Raw genomic sequence first — 15,394 nt, forward strand, 5'->3', positions numbered from 1 at the left:
GAGCTAGGTCCTGAATTTAAAAATGTTGTAAGACAAGGACGCAATCTTTCGGCCGTAGTGTTCAATCTGTACATCTAAGTAACGACGGAAATGGTGTAAACGTTCGTGAGTGGGACTAAAATTCAGGCTGAAAGAATATCAGTGATAAGATTCGCTAATTACATTGTTTTCTCAGTGAATGTGAAGAAGAACTAGAGGCTCTGTCGATTAGAATGTACAGTCTAATGAGTGCAGAATACGGATTGCGAGTAAACGAAAGGAAGGCGAAAGTAATGAGAAGTAATAGAAATGAGAACAGCGAGAAGCTTAACATCAGATTTGAGGTCACGAAGTAGAAGTTAAACGCGTTCTGCCACCTTGGAAGCAAAATAACCCACGATGAACGAAGGAAGGAGGACATAAAAAAAAAAGCAGACTAGCAAATGCAAAATGGCATTCCTGGCCAAGAGAATTCTCCTGGCCTCAATTTCTCAGAATTGTACGATAATGAATTGTGGACTGTAGGAAAACCGGAACAGAAGAGAATCGAAGCATTTGAGATGTGGTGCTTCAGAAGAATGTTGAAATTAGGAGGACTGGTAAGGTAAAGAACGAGGAGATTCTCCACGTAATCGGCGAAGAAAAGAACACGTGGAAAACATTGGCAAGAAGAAGGGACAGGGTGACAGGACATGTGTTAGAACGTCATCCCTGATGGCGGTTGTACTAGAGGGAGCTGTAGAGGGTGAGAACTGCAGGGGAAGACGGGGACTGGAATACATCAAGCAAATAATTGTAGACTCAGGCTGCAGATGCTGCTCTGAGATAAAGAGGTTGGCACAGAAGAGGAATTCGTGGCGGGCCGCATCAAACCAGTCACAAGACTGATGACGCAAAAAACGTTATGTCTCACTCTCAAGGGATGAGACCATTGTAACACAAGGGCGTGTTCATGAAACATCCGAGGTACTGAGGAGCATTAGGCCGAAATCGTTGCCGCACATGTAACAGCTTGGCGTGGATGGAAGCCTGAGAAGATTGTATTATTTTAAACATTTTAAAGATTATTTTAAGAAAAAAATAGAATATAATAATTCCAATCCCAAAGAAAGCAGGTGTTGACAGATGTGAAAATTACCGAACTATCAGTTTAATAAGTCACAGCTGCAAAATACCAACGCCAATTTTTTTCAGACGAATGGAAAAACTGGTAGAAGCCGACCTCGGCGAAGATCAGTTTGGATTCCGCAGAAATGTTGGAACACGTGAGGCAATACTGACCCTACGACTTATCTTAGAAAATAGATTAAGGAAAGGCAAACCTACGTTTCTAGCATTTGTAGACTTAGAGAAAGCTTTTGACAATGTTGGCTAAAATACTCTCTTTCAAATTCTAAAGGTGGCAGGGGTAAAATACAGGGAGCGAAAGGCTATTTACAATTTGTACAGAAACCAGATGGCAGCTATAAGAGTCGAGGGACATGAAAGGGAAGCAGCGGTTGGGAAGGGAGTGAGACAGGGTTGTAGACTGTCCCCGATGTTATTCAATCTGTATATTGAGCAAGCAGTAAAGGAAACAAAAGAAAAATTCGGAGTAGGTATTAAAGTCCATGGAGAAGAAATAAAAACTTTGAGGTTCGCCGATGACATTGTAATTCTGTCAGAGACAGCAAAGGACTTGGAAGAGCTGTTGAACGGAATGGACAGTGTCTCGAAAGGAGGATATAAGATGAACATCAACAAAAGCAAAACGAGGATAATGGAATATAGTCGAATTAAGTCGGGTGATGCTGAGGGAATTAGATTAGGAAATGAGACACTTAAAGTAGTAAAGGAGTTCTGCTATTTGGGGAGCAAAATAACTGATGATGGCATGGAGAGCTGCATCAAACCAGTCTCAGGACTGAAGACAACAACAACAACATTTTAAGAATGTAACCATGAATTACAGCACCTCACAGAAGAAAAACACACAATTGTAATTATCAAATGATAGCGCTGGTTATGAGGACGTGGAGACGATTGCAGGTGGCAAGTTGCCCAAGAGAATAATGGACGGAAGACTGGATTCTATCATAAGAACAAGCCGACTGAAAACTAGATGGAAGGACCATGGGTTGGCCGACCTTACCGAGGAGGAGATCCGATGATGGAGGAGAAGTGCTACGGTCGCAGGTTCGAATCCTGCCTCGGGCATGGATGTGTGTGATGTCCTTAGGTTAGTTAGGTTTAAGTAGTTCTAAGTTCTAGGGGACTGATAACCACAGCAGTTGAGTCCCATAGTGCTCAGAGCCGTTTGAACCATTTTTGATGGAGGAGAAGCAGGGATTTATGGAGGTTGATAGCTGAAGAGGCCAGGGCTCATAGTGCCGAAGGAGAAGTAGTGCGCTGCCATGTTTGGAAGTGTAAGTGAGAAGTGCTTAGCGGCGCACAGTGAGTCACGGCGTGCGGCAGCAGCCGCGACCCTGCTCCTGATCCCCGGGTCGCTCACCCAGTCACGCCCCGGCTGCGACGTAATCCTGCCGAGCTACCGCCAAGCTCTCACAATCTGTTGACGCAACACCGCTCTCACCCAATTCTGTCTTGTCGCCTATGCGTGGCGCGCGTGTTACCTTCTGAATGTGTCATCAGGTTCTGCCTGGCTCTGCACAGGCGCAGACCTAGGGTTCGGTCCAGCGGACAGCGAAGGGGGGTGTGGAAGAAACACATAACTTCCAGTCATTTTCACTTTCAATGTGCCACTCATGCCTAACATTTCAGTAATAGCAGTGAAATAAACAGTGAGATTCAGCTGCCCCTACCTATGAGTTTTATGCAACCCGCAACGAGTTCAAAAACGACACACAAGATTTTCATATTCTGTCGCTCGCTTCATGCTGTGTATTAATCCTACACAAAAAATTAATAGGAACTTTTGGTAGGAAATTTGGAAACGAAGTCCCATGCTTCTCGACAGAGCGTAGGGGAACGATGCTGGACACCTGCACCGCCGTACTACGCGAGGTCCTAATGGAGGTGGTTTACCGTTGCCTTCCTCTGACCGTAATGGGGATGAATGATGATGAAGACGACACAACAACACCCAGTAATCTCGGGGCAGGTGAAAAGCCGTAACCCCCCGGGAATCGAACATGTGACCCCGTGCTCGGGAAGCGAGAACGCTACTGCGAGACCTCGAGCTGCGAAGGAAATTTAATGTAGTTTAATTTTGTACTAGTATATGTTTCGCTGGTGTCCATGGTTTTCGAATTATTCAAGAAAAACACGTTTAAGGGCCACTTTGCTATTTTTTTTCTTTTTGAATAATTCGAAAACAACGACCTCTAGCGAAAACACACCCCAGTACACAATTTAACTACATTAAATTTCCTACAAGGTCCTTCTCATTTCCTCTGTAGGACTAATAGTTTGCACGCAGGAAGTGAGAGAATACGAAAATCTTGCGTATAGTATTTGAAGGCGTTATGGTTTCCACAAAACCCATCGGTAGTGGCAACTGAATCACCCAGCATAGAATGGTGTAATACAGGATGTAACAAAAAGGTGTGGCGAAACTTCCAGGAAACATTCCTCACACGTAAAGGAATAAAGTGCGTTATACAGACATGGGTACGGAAACGCTTCCTTGTTAGCGCTCACTTTCTACTCCTCTTCATAATCACGTCAATCATAGGAAACCCACAGAAATTACAAATGCAACATTTTCTTACGTGAGAACTTCAAAACACACTCTTGGTAACGTTTGGCTAGAATGTACAGTAAGAAGTAATTCTAAGGTTCATGGACAGTATTTGTTATTCCAATGAAACGAAGATAATTTCGACATGAAGCTGACCTCACTGCTTGTGGCGACATTCCACTAACTTCTTTGCTTTACTAGCATCATGCACACAACGTCAACTGTTGTGTGTTCATCGATGTTGGTAACACTTAGAAAAACAAATGAAACTCTGTATTAAGAAGATGGCAGTTACAGTGACGTGTAACGTTAACAGTGATCTGAAAGTAAACTGTAAGATGTCCACTTGGTTGCCAGATGAGAAAGAGCAGTTTGCTTAAATGCAATGAATTAGAAGTTACCTGTAAGTACCTTTCCATTTCACAAAAAAAGTTAAGGAACCGTTTTTAAATCTATAACCTAGATGTGAAACCATAACCTATATGTAAAAATGGACAAATCGTGTAATATTTCAGGACACCCACTGAAGATGCCTTGTAAAAAAGGCGAAACGCGTCTGAGTGCATAAATAAAAATAAAAATTTCGATGTGCAGCATGCAAAAAAGGCATTTTCTTTGAAACAACTGCAATTTATATACAGCTGCTGCGAAAATGGCCACTACAAGAAACGTGATACGTAATTAAGTTTGTGCGGAACCCACGGTGCGCGAGTTGTACCCCCATTTACCAGGACTTTTTCTCTCTCTGCGGTACCACATTGTCGACTACTAACCAAGATAAGCTCACACAGTGAATCTTCGCAGTTATGTGACTGGCTCGACGAGTATTTGATTTACAGATCTTATTACGGTACACTTGACGGCGAATGATCGACAGAAACGAATGTAACATCAGACGTGCCTTGGGAAGCGTAATAGAATCTGCAATATGTTGAATATTTCTCGGGTATTCAGACGGGTGGCTTCGTTCAGAAGGCGTAATGTTTCGGCGACTTCTTCCTGTCTTCAGGCTTTTCTGATGACTGATCAAGAGCGCACGAAGAAGGCAACAAGTCGGCTTGCCGAAATATCACGCCTCTAGGACGACGCCACCTGCCTGAATACCCGAGAAATATTCGACATATCCTAAGTCGGGAAAAATCTAGAGTCGCACATCTCTAATTGCTCTCAGTACCTTAGTGGATCAGTATAAAGGAAGAGTTCCTACGAAAGTAACAGTACAATGTCTGTAACATACAAGTACCCAAATTTATTACGAAAGTAGTAGAGACATATAAAACACAATCATGGCAGAATTATATGATTTCTTTTATAACACGAATAACAAAATAAGGAGTTTGTATTTCCTGAATGGAAATTTTATAATGGCACTGACTGTCCCTGTGTCTCACTGAATAGTTAGTACTTTATCCAACCTCCGTTCTTCCTAATCACCTCAAAAATCCTCTTCGATGTTGGTTTTCTTAGGGTTCGAAGTACTTGCAATGAAATTGTTGGCCACGCTTCTCGTGTCGCTCTTTACAGCTCACATACGATCTCGGTCTGCCTTTTGCTGCCGTAAACACGGCTTGAAGGCACTCCCCAAAGACTTTCCGCGGCGTTCATACCCTGGATACATGCAGACCAGGGCAATATTACGGTATCTACAAACTCCTTTTTGGTTCCAGAATGAGATTTTCACTCTGCAGCGGAGTGTGCGCTGATATGAAACTTCCTGGAAGATTAAAACTGTGTGCCCGAGGTACTGGCAGAAGTAAAGCTGTGAGTACCGGGCGTGAGTCGTGCTTCGGTAGCTCAGTTGGTAGAGCACTTGCCCGCGAAAGGCAAAGGTCCCGAGTTCGAGTCTCGGTCGGGCACACAGTTTTAATCTGCCAGGAAGTTTCCTTTTTGGTTGTTGCGGAAACATGCAGAGGTGCAGTATCTTGTTGAAACATTAGACATTCGTCTCCTAGGTCCTCATACATTCTAATCAGTTCCGTGTCTAGCATCTCAGTTTACATGTTAGAGTCCATTCTAGTGTGCAGCCAAGTAATGCGTGACTTAAAAACGTTGAGCGCAGAAGGCTGCGCAAATCATAACACTTCCTCCACCAAAATTTCTGCTCATTCTTTCCTCATGCTCTGTTCTCAGATGATGCCAATAAAATTGAAATCCATTCGGCCCGTCTAAACTAAACTTCTTGTCATCACTATAGATCACTATACCCTGTTCTGAAGTCCATAACAAACTGCAATCTAGCCTGTTTATGTTTGGATGTGACTGGGTTTCTGCAGTCGTTTCTTGAATACACATGTTCATTTGACAATTTTGTCGTATACGTCTGGCAGATACCGGTAACTGTAAATCAGCAACATGTTGAGAATAATAACGGTTTATGGCCCTTGGTTTGCGCGAAAGTAGCCGTTACGATGCCTCAGATAATTTTATACTTTGTCCATATTTTCCGTTCGCACATCGTGTGTCCAATCTAACGAAATTATCAGTCTGTAGTTGAAGGATTCAACTTATTTGCGATTTGACAATTAGAGACTCCCATTTCGTTGTGCGCACCAATTTTCGCTTTTTCGACACATGGCAACTGTTTTCCGTGTGGCATTGTCACAATCGTGGTTTATCTACATTACTGGTGTCTGTTATGGTCTGTTTCCTATGTGCAGTAGAGACATCTCACAAAGCTGTTTGTCTTTATACTGAGTTACACCCTCTATCGCCTTAATCGTTGATGTCTTGTTATATTATACTGTACTACTGACATCAAATGCGATACCATTTGAATGAATTTGTCGGTATACAGGATCTCATACTACTGCACATACACTGTGCCCAACTATTTCAACTAATAGTGTTAATTTTCCTACAAATACCCAAAGCTTTATACTGATTTCCACTACTGTATACATAAAAGATTCATCAGATAGGACTAGCAGCCTTATGGGATCATTTTGTGTAATGAATAACCGATCTCTTTAAATGTGTATGTGTGTAACATGCTGCCTGTAAGAAAGAGAAATAACCCGACAGTATCTGGTTACAACGTAAGTGGTAAACATCTTGAGCGCATATTTTTCTTTCGTCTTTGTCCCGCAGCGGCGCAAGGTCTGTATGGTTATTAACGGATTTGGCAGGGTTAATTTAAGGAGTGGCCTGATGTCTTTCCTGTCACCAGCCCGTTACCCCCAGGACAGAATGTGTGTACCCCAGCTGTCTGCGTGTAGTGTCAATCATGTGAAAGAGAGCAGAAGGAAACGAGTAACTGAGGCGGAACTTGGGTACTAGCCCGCTATTCACCAACAGGGATGTGGAAAACCGCCTAAAGACAACATCCAAGCTAGCCGGCAAGCCTACTCTCGCGGTTAATCCACCGGGTGGATTCTGATGATCCGGGACCGGGGCGCCTCCCCGTACCGGAAGCGGCACTTTCATAGGCACAGCTATCCGGGATGGGTATTCAGCGCATCACATCATATAAGTATTTAAGGGCAATTCTAAGAAGCGATATGGAATAGTTCAATTATGTGAAATCAGTGTTAGGGATTGCCGAATGGAAAACTTAGATTTGTTGAAGGGATTCTGAGAAAATGCAATACACCTTTGAAGGAAGGTGCATTTAAGACGCTAGTATCAGCAACTCTATAGAGTATAGAGCATTGTTGCGGTGTTTAGGTGTATATGTAGTTAGCGCGGTAACAGAAATCGAACAAATTCAGAGACGCTCTGCTAAAATCGGAATCGGTCGGTGGAAGCCATACGTAAGTGTAGCAGAAATGTTCAAGGAAATTACATCTACATCTATACTCCGCAAGCCACCTTTCGGTGTGTGGCAGAGGGTACTTCGTGTAGCTCTTACTCTTCCCACCTTTTTCCTGTTCCAGTTGCCAATGCTTCGCCGGAAGGGCGATTGCTGGTAAGCCGCCGTGTGAGCCAAAATATTTCTAATTTTCCTTTTATAGTCTTTTCGTGAGCTATACTTTGGAGTATGCAATATACTGGTTGATTCTTCCGTAAGTTCTCTGAACTTTAACAGTAAATCACACCGTAATGCAGAACGCTACTGTTGCAGCGGTGGCTGAGCTTCTCCTGACGTTTTCGTGCTTACTATAACCTGTAACGAAATCAGCATCTTCTATATTTATCATTCCTGTTATAAGTGGGCTGTTTAGGTTTTTTAGTTTTAACCCCACGTAGCGCTCTGTATGAAAATCACTGACTGTGCTGTGTGCAGTCTGTGGCTGGTTGGACTCATTGTTCGAATATTCGCTTGTGTGGTGTTGGGCAGTTGGATGTAAGCCGCCAGCAGTGGTGAATGTGGAGAGAGAGGTGTCAGAGTTTTGAGAGGTTACATAAGCGGACGATCTGGACATGTATCCGCAAGAAAAAGGAAATTTGTAAAGATGGATGTCGTGAATTGATATATGATGACTTTTGAACATTATTAAGGTAAGTACATTGTTTGTTCTCTATCAAAATCTTTCATTTGCCAACTATGCCTATCAGTAGTTAGTGCCTTCAGTAGTTAGAATCTTTTATGTAGCTGGCAGTATTGGCGCTCGCTGTATTGCAGTAGTTCGAGTAACGAAGATTTTTGTGAGGTAAGTGATTCATGAAAGGTATAGGTTATTGTTAGTCAGGGCCATTCTTTTGTAGGGATTATTGAAAGTCAGACTGAGTTGCGCTAAAAAGATTGTGTATCAGTTTACTTCTAGATATTTTATAGATGTGGCTGCTTCCAGAGACTGTTTTGCAATCATGTAACGGTGCAGTACTGGGTCTTTCTACCTATTTATGCACAATAGGTTACATTTATTTATGTTGATGGTCAATCGTCAACCCCCACAACGTACTTTGGTGCTCTGCCGGACAGTTGTCTAGCGATGCGGCTTCTCTGTGTAAGACCACATCATCTACGAAAAGCCTCATAGAACTTTCAAGATTATGAGCTAGGTCATTTATATACATTGTCCTCACTCGGGCATGGGTGTGTGTGTGTGTGTGTGTGTGTGTGTGTGTTGTCATTAGCGTTAAGTTAGTTTAAGTAGTGTGTAAGTCCAGGGACCGATGACCTCAGCAGTTTGGTCGCTTAGGAATTCACTCACATTTGAACATTTATACATTGTCAACAGTAGTGGTCCTGTAATACTTTCTACGCGTAACACGGAGGTATTTTTACGTCTGAAGACTTCTCTCCGTGCAGAACGACATGTTACGTTCTGTTTCCTAGAAACTCTTCAATCCTGTCACACAGCTTGTCTGATATTCCGCACGCTCGTATTTTGTTCATTAGGCAGCAGTGCGGAAATTGATCGAACGCCTTTCCGAATTCAAGGAACACGGCATCTGCACGGGCGCCGGTATTTCCTCTTTCTTGTATCTCGTGGGCGAAGAGAGCGATCTTGAGTTTTACACGACCCTCGTTTTCGGAACCCTCGTTGATCCCTACAGCGGAGATTTTCTCCAGAATACATGAGAATTCTTGGAAGAAACACGACGTACTTCTCGTGAAACCCTGCTGGTTAAATTTAGATTACCTGTATTCGAAGCCGGCTGTGCTATTATTATGCTAACACCGCCGTATATCTCGCGTAACGATCGTCAGCGTAAGAGAGAAGAGGTTACGTCGCGTACAGAAGCATATGGAGAGTCGTTTATCCCTCGCTCAACAAGTGAATAAAATACAAAAGAAAATCGACAATACTGATACTATTCGCCGTCCGCCATGTTCTACACAGTGGCTTGTGGACGACATACGAGTCTGTAGATGTAAACGTACATGTAATTGAACTGTTCCTTCCATCATTAAGTTGGATGCTGTAGCAGTTGTCCGACTAATGTGTACCAATACCTTCTTCTGTTCAGTATTTTTTTCATTTCATGATGAAAGGGTCCTGTAGCCACCTTTCATTAGTCCGGTAGCCCATTTTCACTAGTATTTCTCTTTCTTTTCCTTGTTTATCTTTTCTCATGACTCTCATAGTGGTGTGATTGAATGAATGTGGTTCTGTGTCACGTTGCTAGCCGGTGGCATAGTCTGCTGTAGAAAGTCTGCGATAGTTATACAGATTCAGCAGCAGTTGTACAGAATAGCCAACTCTGGTAGTGGTAAAGTAGGCAAAGAGGTTTGCGCTACTTGTGAGAAATCCACCTGCGTTAGATTGGTGGCGGAAATGGCACCTTTGGGTTTTCCGGGCCACGCGGGGGGTGGAAGTGGCTGGAGATAAAAAAGGGAGGCAGTCTGCCGCCGGTACGGGAAGCGTCCACAACTGTGCTCCAGTCGAAGAAGGGTGAGTTAGACTGACCGCGTGGCGCGTTGTTACTTGGCGAGAGAAGAGCTGTTAGCTTTTGGTCTCGCTTTTCAACTCTGAAAGATTGCTTTGCCTTGTCGCAGCAAGGAATGCAAAACTTTGGCAGATTTTTCTTTCAAACCACGTGGGCACTCGGGTGTACTTCGAAACGTGTATCGTTTCACGAGTTATTGCGATCAGTTATCAGGCAACAACAGTAGTATGAATGATTCACACCAATGATTTTAGGTGTAGATTATAACGGTGAATGTACTGATGCTTTTCTTTAATGTTTTAGGAATTAATTTTATCAAGAATTGTGTACTTGCCTCACATCCATATCTTAAGTATAAATGATTTTATCCACAATTTTCTCTTGTATTCCGAGGTTACGTTTCTGCACCTAAGCCACTCACCTCATAGCTTTCCCGCTAGCACATCCAACGCGTTCCCTTACGGACAGGTCCAGTGATTAGTTTCCTCTTTTATTTTAAAAGAAATGCTTTAGATTAAGTCTTATTTTCAGGTGCGTTGCTGGGAGCTGATCTTATACACAGTGTTCATGCATTTTCTGTTTTATGCTAAATGTTTGATTCTCGTGAACAGTGCATGGGCAATACTATTAATTACATCGCATCCGCTATAAGCGACATCCACAACGTATGCATTTTTATGCGTTTTTGGTCTGTGATCAAATTAATTTATTTGCCGGCTCGGTCAAACCTTTGATTAGTTGTATGGTTAGAGTCGATGGCGACCCTAATCTTAACTTAATAACCCGTAGAAACAAGTTAGTTACAATACTTTATCTGCCCACTTAACTTTTAAAACTGTTAAATCTCGTTTCATACGCTTCCACTTTTTTCTTTTCCGGATTTCCAATAGTCCACATTTCACTTCGATGCAACGCTGTTCTCCTGTCGTACAGTTGCAGTAACTTCTTCCTCAGTTCCACACCAGTATCTGATAACAATAGAGCTTTTCTATTAAAGAAAGTTTTCTTCGGCTGTACCAGTCTACTTATAGTATCCTCTTTAATCCAGCCATCCTGTTTAGTCTTACCTCCTCGACAGCAGAATTCTTTCACTTGTTCCACTACTGTGTCCAATATTCGACAGATTACAAATCCTAATCTTTGTTCGCCCCTAAAATGTTTCCGCTGTACTGTTCTTCCCAGTGCCAAGCTACGTGCTCCTGAATGAGTTAACAGGCGTCCCACTACCTGGTCCCTCTCATGTAACGGCTTTCCATCCATTCCGTTAGTCGTTATTTCTAGAGCGTCTTCATTTGGTTCTTTACGTGTCCAGTTTACGTTTAACATTCCTCTTAGCTTCACTTTTCAAATGTTATCAACTTCTTCTTCTGCGATTTTCTCACGGTTTACATTTCATCATATCGCATTTTTTAAACCTCTGTGCCCTGCAAAAATACGATGAACAGGATCTCCCTTGGAGCAGACTACAGTTCTTTGTATGTGTTCAGCCGAACGTGCCTCACCACAGATGCAAGATTCTCGGTGGGCGTTCATTTATTTCTTCTGAAATTATAAACGATAGGAACTTTCTGTGATTTGAATACTGCACATAGTTTATTGTGACTAATTTAGATGCGACACAACAAAGTGACAAAATAATAGACGTAAATAACCCCGAGGCTATTACAACATTAGTTTTCTCGTCATATTGGTTAAACGTCAGTGGTGAAAGCTGTAATCTTGTTTTAAACTTTTCTTAACCAAAGCTTGTCTTTCTTACTTGGCATCTTTTATTTTGCTCACTTTATTCTTGGAGACTTCATTGGTCGCTCATTGTCTCTATGCTTCCCGTCCACTTTTCTACTAAAAATGTGTAAAAATTATAATAATTTCTTAATTCTTTTTAGACGAAGAAAATATTGTTTGCGTAACAGAAATTACGTTGTTTAATCCACCAGACAACGGTCAAAGTAGCTAAGAAACTTTATTTTACTCGTAGCATGCACTTTTAATTGGAGGTTTATGGTGCAGTTTTTCTGCTTTGGCTAAACTTTTACGAATAAGAACAAAATTTCTGTATAACATGGTTTTTGTTGAATCATTTCAACTCTATCGTCTAATTCATGTGTCGGTGGCCACCGATTCATTTCTGGATAAGCGTTCCCGACATCACTACTGACTTACGCTGAACTTATCATTCAGTACCCTTAAAAATGTGTGTGTGTGTGTGTGTGTGTGTGTGTCACGCTGAGCGTTACGCAATTTTACGCCTCTTGGCGTTTATGTTTACAACCAGAAATTTGTTTTTGTCTGTTGGACACGCAGTCCTGTTAATAAGGCAGGAGTGAGATAAGAGTATTTATACCGGGACCCCGCAGGTCACTCGTGTTGACAAGTTTACGACAGGAGAGCAGCAGCCGGGAGGCAGCCGACACCGACCCGAGCACGTCGCTGCAGGGTGTTAGGGTAGGGATGGCGGCTATCGCAGAAAGAACCGGTTTTCGGTTCCACCGGTTCTTTCCATCTCTAGTTTAACCTGAGTCTTAAAACCGCTCAAAATAGCAGGTTTCTGACAACTGCGGACATCACACACATCCATGCCCGAGGCAGGATTCGAACCTGCGACCGTAGCAGCAGCGCGGTTCAGGACTGAAGCGGCTAGAACCGCTCGGTCACAGAGGACGGCCGTAGTGAAAGGTAATGCCTGAAATTTAGAATTTTCGGCACACTCTTTAGACTGTGGATCTGGGAACATTGAATTCCCTGACGATTTCCCAAATGGAATGTCTCTTGCATATAGCTGCAACTAAAATTCGGCGTTCAAAGTCTGATAATTCTCGTCGTGGGGCCATATTCATCTCGAAAAGCTTTCCAAATGAATGTTCTGAGTACAGATGACAGCTCCGCCAATGCACAGCCCTTTTATTCCTTGTGTAGGCGACACACGATAATCTGTATATGTTCATATCACTATACCATGTCAAGTTCGTGTAGTCGAGAGTGTAGTTTTGTGCAGAGAGGAAGCATGGGACGTTGGAATAAACTGCTTGCTACTGAGAAGGATTACTTAAGACGAAGCGTAAGCTGTAATGGCGTGGATAGGATGAAAAATTTTGTAATCCGACAGAGGATGAAGAAGGCTAGGGATATCTGTGACGACGTCCAACAAAAACAGCTGGTGTGGTTTGGTCATTTGAATAGCATGAATGAAGACAGGATACGGAGTACGATACTGTGATTGACACCATCCCAGCGGAAGAAAAGGAGCCGCCCACGACGCAACTGGCAAGATGATGTGGAGGAGGTAATGGAAGTGTTGTGTACATAGTTGCGCGTAGTCAGCGCGTACACAACTTTCCCACCAGAGCGCGCCCCGCTAAGCACAGCGCAGGCGCAGCGCTCGTCCGTCTCCGCACTACGAGATGGCACTGTCTTAGAGACGGACCAAATTCTGCTTCCGCCGATCCGCGTATTAATACGTACCGCAGCCAATGAGATTGCTGCTAATGTAGAATCTTTTCTCCTCTCGGATCACACTCCCGCAGTGATACATCAACGTGCGAGGCATTATAATGAGTGTACAGACCTCCGATTAGTCAGTCAACATTTGTCTGTACCAGTCTGTATCAGTCTACATTTGTCTGTACCAGTATATAGTCAAGCTTCAGTCTGCGCCTAATAAGATTACCATAATCCTGTACATAGACAAGAAGATAAATGTATAGACACTTTTGTGAAGTATCAGAGATATATGTGAGAATAAATTAACGTACCAATACCAACTGAATTTAATTGATGAAAGGAGAAAATACAAAAATGCAGTAAATGAAGCAGGCAAATAGGAATACAAACGTCTCAGAAATGAGATCGACAGGAAGTGCAAAATGGCTAAGCAGGGATGGCTAGAGGACAAATGTAACGATGTAGAGGCTTATCTCACTAGGGGTAAGATAGATACTGCCTACAGGAAAATTAAAGAGACCTTTGGAGAAAAGAGGCAACGGCCTTGCCGCAGTGGCTACACCGGTTCCCGTGAGATCACCGAAGTTAAGCGCTGTCGGGCGTGGCCGGCGCTTGGATGGGTCACCATCCTGCCGCCATGTGCTGTTGCCATTTTTCGGGGTGCACTCAGCCTCGTGATGCCAATTGAGGAGCTACTCGACCGATTAGTAGCGGCTTCGGTCAATGAATACCGTCCTAACGGTCGGGAGTGCGGTGTGCTGACCACACGCCCCTCCTTATCCGCATCCTCCTCGGAAGATGACACGGCGGCCGGACGGTCCCGGAAGGGCCACTTGTGGCCTAAAGACGGAGCTTTTTTTTTTTTTTTGGAGAAAAGAGAACCACTTGCATGAATATCAAGAGCTCAGATGGAAGCCCAGTTCTAAGCAAAGAAGGGAAAGCAGGAAGGTGGAAGAAGTATATAGTCTATACAGGGGCGATGTACTTGAGGACAGTATTATGGAAATGGAAGAGGATGTAGATGAAAATGAAATGGGAGATATGATACTGCGTGAAACGTTTGACAGAGCACTGAAAGACCCGAGTCGAAACAAGGCCCCGGGAGTAGACAACATTCCATTAGAACTACTGACAGCCTTGGGAGAGCCAGTCCTGGCAAAACTCTACCATCTGGTGAGCAAGATGTATGCGATAGGCGAAATACCCTCAGACTTCAAGAAGAATATAGTAATTCCAATCCCAAAGAAAGCAGGTGTTGACAGATGTGAAAATTACCGAACTATCTGTTTAATAAGTCACAGCTGCAAAATACTAACGCGAATTCTTTACAGACGAATGGAAAAACTGGTAGAAGCCGACCTCGGGGAAGATCAGTTTGGATTCCGTAGAAATATGGGGACACGTGAGGCAATACTGACACTTAGAAGAAAGAATAAGGAAAGGCAAACCTACGTTTCTAGCATTTGTAGACTTAGAGAAAGCTTTTGACAATGTTGACTGGAATACTCTCTTTCAAATTCTGAAGGTGGCAGGGGTAAAATACAGGGAGCGAAAGGCTATTTACAATTTGTACAGAAATCAGATGGCACTTATAAGAGTCGAGGGACATGAAAGGGAAGCAGTGTCTGGGAAGGGAGTGAGACAGGGTTGTAGCCTTTCCCCGATGTTTTTCAATCTGTGTATTGAGCAAGCGGTAAAGGAAACAAAAGAAAAATTCGGAGTGGGTATTAAAATCCATGGAGAAAGAATAAAAACTTTGAGGTTCTCCGATGACATTGTAATTCTGTCAGAGACAGCAAAGGACTTGGAAGAGCAGTTGAACGGAATGGACAGTGTCTTGAAAGGAGGGTATAATATGAACATGAACAAAAGCAAAACGAGGATAATGGAATGTAGTCGAATTAAGTCGGGTGATGCTGAGGGAATTAGGTTAGGAAATGAGACACTTAAAGTAGTAAAGGAGTTTTGCTATTTGGGGAGCAAAATAAATGATGATGGTCGAAGTAGAGAGGGTATAAAATG

Source organism: Schistocerca nitens, chromosome 4 (genome assembly GCF_023898315.1).
Source record: "Schistocerca nitens isolate TAMUIC-IGC-003100 chromosome 4, iqSchNite1.1, whole genome shotgun sequence".
In the NCBI taxonomy this organism is placed as follows: domain Eukaryota; kingdom Metazoa; phylum Arthropoda; class Insecta; order Orthoptera; family Acrididae; genus Schistocerca; species Schistocerca nitens.